This window comes from Etheostoma spectabile, chromosome 7, assembly GCF_008692095.1.
Source record: "Etheostoma spectabile isolate EspeVRDwgs_2016 chromosome 7, UIUC_Espe_1.0, whole genome shotgun sequence".
In the NCBI taxonomy this organism is placed as follows: Eukaryota; Metazoa; Chordata; class Actinopteri; order Perciformes; family Percidae; genus Etheostoma; species Etheostoma spectabile.
In genome coordinates this window covers 26,408,046-26,412,944 of record NC_045739.1, presented here as the reverse complement: position 1 = coordinate 26,412,944, position 4,899 = coordinate 26,408,046, and the positions used below count along the sequence as shown (strand labels likewise).

The 4,899-nt window shown below is 39.5% G+C and overlaps 2 long non-coding RNA genes across 2 annotated transcripts in view; both read left to right on the top strand.

Moving 5' to 3' along the window:
* The window catches only part of LOC116693091 (uncharacterized), an 18,253-nt gene extending 13,355 nt beyond the window's left edge, over positions 1–4,898 (top strand). The window contains exons 2-3 of the long non-coding RNA XR_004332843.1: positions 2,642–2,644; positions 4,860–4,898. This is a non-coding gene — a long non-coding RNA (uncharacterized LOC116693091). The remainder of the gene's footprint in view (positions 1–2,641; positions 2,645–4,859) is intronic.
* Positions 1–4,899, top strand: part of LOC116693090 (uncharacterized) — a 124,584-nt gene that overhangs the window by 56,295 nt on the left and 63,390 nt on the right. The window lies entirely within an intron of this gene.

Here is a 4,899-nt window from a genome sequence, read left to right as displayed (position 1 = left end):
GAGACAAATACAGAGTCAACCTAACACGGCTCTCCCCCAAATTTGTCTGCCTCTCTGGATCTTGGACCCCTAGTCTTATTCACAAAGGGTGGGGTCTCTTGGCCACAGTTGTGTGTGTGTGTGCGCTTATTCGTTATCTTTCAGTTGGAATGTGACTGAAAGTTTATGACCCTCAGTCCAGGAAAAGATCAGTGGGCTGTAAAAGTGGGACTGAAACCAGATTCAGGAAGCATCCCTAACAATCAATTCTGCTTCTAACACATTTAGGAGAGCTGGATTATAACGGAATATACCAGAACATGTTATGTTATAGAACAGAGTATTGCAAAACAACTTAATGCAACAAACAACCAACAACAAACTATATGCTTATAACAACAAACATGACCATGACCAACATGTATTCATTCATGTTGAAATAATGCTTTTACCTTTTGACTTGAATGTATAATGCAAATCACACACAATGTTTTAAGCACATATAACATTTTAAATTCCAACATCACAAAGTGAAAATTGTGTGCCTTACTCAAACACGTAAGTGGACAACAAGTCATACCAGACATAAGGGGACAACAGGTCAGACCCCCTCCCAAGAAGAACTGATACGAGACATGGAGCAGGAAGACACTGAAGATCAGAGAACACATGAGACAGAAGAAACTGATGACTGCACTCACTCACCAGGCACAAGTGTGGAAGCGGAAGTCCCAGGGAACATCTCTTCACAGGACAGTGTTATTGAGATTTCAATATTAACATCTGTGGAAGAAATACTCATGGAAGAAGTGACTACGACCATTAATCCTCTTCTGGATGAAGTACCTGACTCTAAGTATGAGCTGCTGCAACCTGAATGCGCTCGGCATACTGAAAACGTTGCAGAATGTATTTCTCGGTAAATTACTTAAATTAAGAGTTTGGGTGGGACAACAGGTCAAAAGAAGCTCAAAGAGTTTATAAAATCAATAGAGATTAAGATCAAGACCTTTTTTGCAATGCGCTTGGCCAAAGCTTGGTTTCATCGTCTATTGGAGACCCTGAGGACCAAATTCAACAAGGACTCCAATATTGAAAGCAAGCATGCAATGCAGGAAGCCATAAAGAGCTTTGACGCTCTGCTTCAGACAACGGACAGTAAAAAAGCACAATTTGGAGATGTGGTTAATGTGATTTCGAAGTTCAAGAACCTGTCCCTCGGTAAAAGGATGTTATTCACACAGAAACTTACCGATATCCTGTACAAGGACCTCATCCATGGGATGGCAGGCGAGATGATCCCAGAACCTGTGAGAGAGAGGTCCTGCAGTAGCGTGACTGTTCCTCATTCACATGCTGACATGTACGCTGACATACAGAACAAGGTGTGGAATTTCGTTGGACTGATGGGGTGGTGGCTGAACACCCAGATTGACGGCCAAAGTGAAAAGGTGTTAAACACCATACTAAAAAATCAGTCCCTGGAAACACCTCAGTTACCAAAATGCCACGTTGTCAGCGAGCCGGTGACAACTGCTGCAGCATCTCGCTCAGTATGTGAGGAGACAAGAGCACAGGATAAAATTAGAAAAATGTACGTCAAGATATTCACAGAGAAATTGGTTTCGCGAATATTAACTAAAGCAAAAGTCAGATGGATCATCCGAAACCCAGAGGCCACCATGAGCCGTCTGTATGAAAGAACGTTGGCCGAAGTTGAAGGTGTGGATTTTGGTAGCAGCTGGAAAACCTTCCAACACCTTGACAAGGCCATTCTCCAGGACTTGTGTAAGAAGTGTGGCTGTGCAGAAAAGGTGCTGGTCTCCATGAATCTAGAGGACCCAGAACTGATAAACTGTATTGCCTCCTTAGTCAAACATCACTTGATGACGCCACCAAAAAAGTCTAGCACCATCTCCAGGTTCTTCTCATCTGTGGGCAAAGCCATCTCCACCATCTCCAGATGTAGAACCAGGTTTGGTTGTATTTAAGTGAAACGTGGTGTGTCTGCTACGTTAGGGATTTCTCCGGGCGCTCCGAGTGTTTCTGCCACATTCAGGAAATATAAAAAACAACATTAGCAGTAAAGCGCTCCAGTCCTGTCTCACATCCAGGTTACTGTTTCCTCCACCGGCCCCTGTCCTTATGGAGACCATCTGTTTTGTCATTTGCTGTATGAGCTCAGATAGAAATTCTGCAGCTTCTGTTAAATATATGAATATCAAACACCATCCAATCAAAACACATGTTACATTTAAGTTTCACACACCAGTTTCCACAAATAAAAACTACATTTCTAGATTTCTCAATGTCAGTGTGCACCATTCCACAAAGTCTGTTTTTATCTGTAAGCACCTTTAAAGGACAGTAGTCCAACAATAAATATATTCCAATGAAGACATGCCTCACAAACAAATTCAAGGGAATAAGGATGTCCTGATGTCTAGAAGAATTTTTCACTAATTGAGTTGAATGATTCATGTTTTACTGATGCTTTTGGCATCATTAACCAGATTTTTTTTCATGAGCAGTAGCCTCATCATTGGTTTCTGGAATAAACACATTTTAAAGTTAGAAAAAGAAGTGCGACCCATTTTAATTGTCATGAATGATACAAAAGTGATTTATTATAAGAAAATATCTTTGTCAAGCCAGGGCAAAGGACGTCTATATTCCGATTGGCGGCTGGCGTCAGCCGCTGCTTGCCGCTATACCGCGTCATAGCTCATTACCATAAAGTTGAAAAAATTTCAACTTTCTGATTGACACTCAACATGCCGACAGATTTTACGATCATTGTAGCTGAGAGAAGCCGGCTTCCATTGAAAACGAATGACTTCCGGTAACTTTAGACGCTCAAGTCGGTGGCGATGTGAATGTACGGTTCCCACTAGACACAATCTAATACAGTTTAGAACACTCCATAGACATAAATAGAATTATTCAAGAGAAAAAGTTACACAAATGTTGTCCGGATATCCCACCAGTATGCAAGTCCCAGATAGGTACCCTAGCACATTCTGTCTGGGCACGTAGTAAACTCCACTCATATTGGAAGTGTATTTTTCTGGGTTTTTTTTAGGCTTTTGGTAAGAATTTGGTACCCAGCCCCTTGGTAGCAATCCTGGGGGTCACAAGTGTCCTCTACTCCATCATAAATCTGGAAAAAGAGCCATTCAATTTGTGATGATGATTGCAAAAAAGTTAATTTTACATGAATGGAAAATGGATTCTGTGCCTTCATGTAGTTTGTAGCTGCGAGAACTGTCAAATAATTTGCATCTGGAAAGACTGAGATGTTATAATGAAGACAGAGGAGACAAGTTTGATAGGACATGGGACCCGATATTGAATTACCTTAAAAATGTGAACCCAGACGTTGGCTATTTTATAAAACCTCATTGTGCAAATTAGTATTTGATTTGTATAGGTTAAATTAATTAACCTTTTTTACTTTTAGATGTTTTTGTTTATAGTATTCATCCTAATTATCTTGTAATCAAGATGTGCTGTGTTCTATATGTTCAATATATTTAGTGTTAGGTTTTTATTTTTTTCCTCTCTCTCTTCTTTCTTTATTCTTTTTCTTGAAAATCAAATATTTAAAAAAACAAAAACAAAAAAAATATTCAGAAGTACACCCTTCTTTTGGGGGACGATGGATCAATAGAGAAAGTTTTCATCCAAAAACAGGGAATGCATTTCTGAAACTGAGAAATATTTGGGACCGTAAAATGTGAATCCACAAGGGAGAAGCAAATTTTCAGTTTGCTGCAGTATAAAATCCAGTTGTGTCATGTCATTTCATTTTGTTATTAGATCTTTTTGTTAAGTCTTCATTTCACCAATCCTCTCCTTTCTCAAAATTCAAGAAAACGTAACAGCGTTCAGGTTCCCGCCACCGAGGGCGCGTGCCGGCTGCTTAAAAGTGACACAAGCGTGCACGCTCCAAACTACTTTTGATCATCTTCTACACCTCTGCACCAATAAGAAGCTACTCTTTTTATGTATCATTCAGTTGAATGTTTTCATACAAAAGGAGCTGTACACACATTATCAGAGCTGAACATGACTGCAATGGGTTATATTTTCAGAGATGGCAAAAGTACTCACTTCCCGTAATCAAGTAGAAGTACAGATACTTGTGTTAAAAAATACTCTGGTAAAAGTAGTAGTACTGATTTAACTTCTTTACTCAAGTAAAAGTAACAAAGTACAGGCTTGGAAATTTACTAAAGTATAAAAGTAAAAGTAGCCTTGTAACTGACAACCATTTTGTATGCAAAACAACCTGGACCACATGAATGTTACTAGAGTACACACTGAGAAACTTTAGTGGACATGGAAAAAAGGCTCTTTATATGCCATTGGCTACATTTTAAATGGATTTATGCCAATAGGCCCACAACATCACATATCACGTATATGATTATAGTGACAGAGACTGGGACTCAAGGTTAATAAGATTTTGACAGAGCAGCAAGATATGAATTCAGTTGTTATTCTGTGAGAATTCACAGATCCAGTTTCTCTTTTTTAAACTTGTCATTCTTGATGCCTCTTATCTCAAACATCTCTCTCAGATAAGGCCGAGGATGATCGGGAATGTCTTGCCGCTTGTCTGGCCAATCACTGGGATCTCTGTTTTCTTCATTTTTAATCATGTTGCCGTCCATACTACTATGTGCTGACATTAGCACCATCACGCCGCAATGATTTGCCGCAAATGAATGCAGAACGCCGGCGAATATGTTGTATTAGTGGTGCGTCAAGTGCAACATACAGTTTATATATCCAACCAAATAGACTGAATATGGTAGTGATGATATGAAAAACAATAACGGTAACTCCAGTGAAATGATTTGAAACTTATTAGTGAGGACTAGATTAGGAGTGTATTTAAAGCTGATTCTGGTTTCC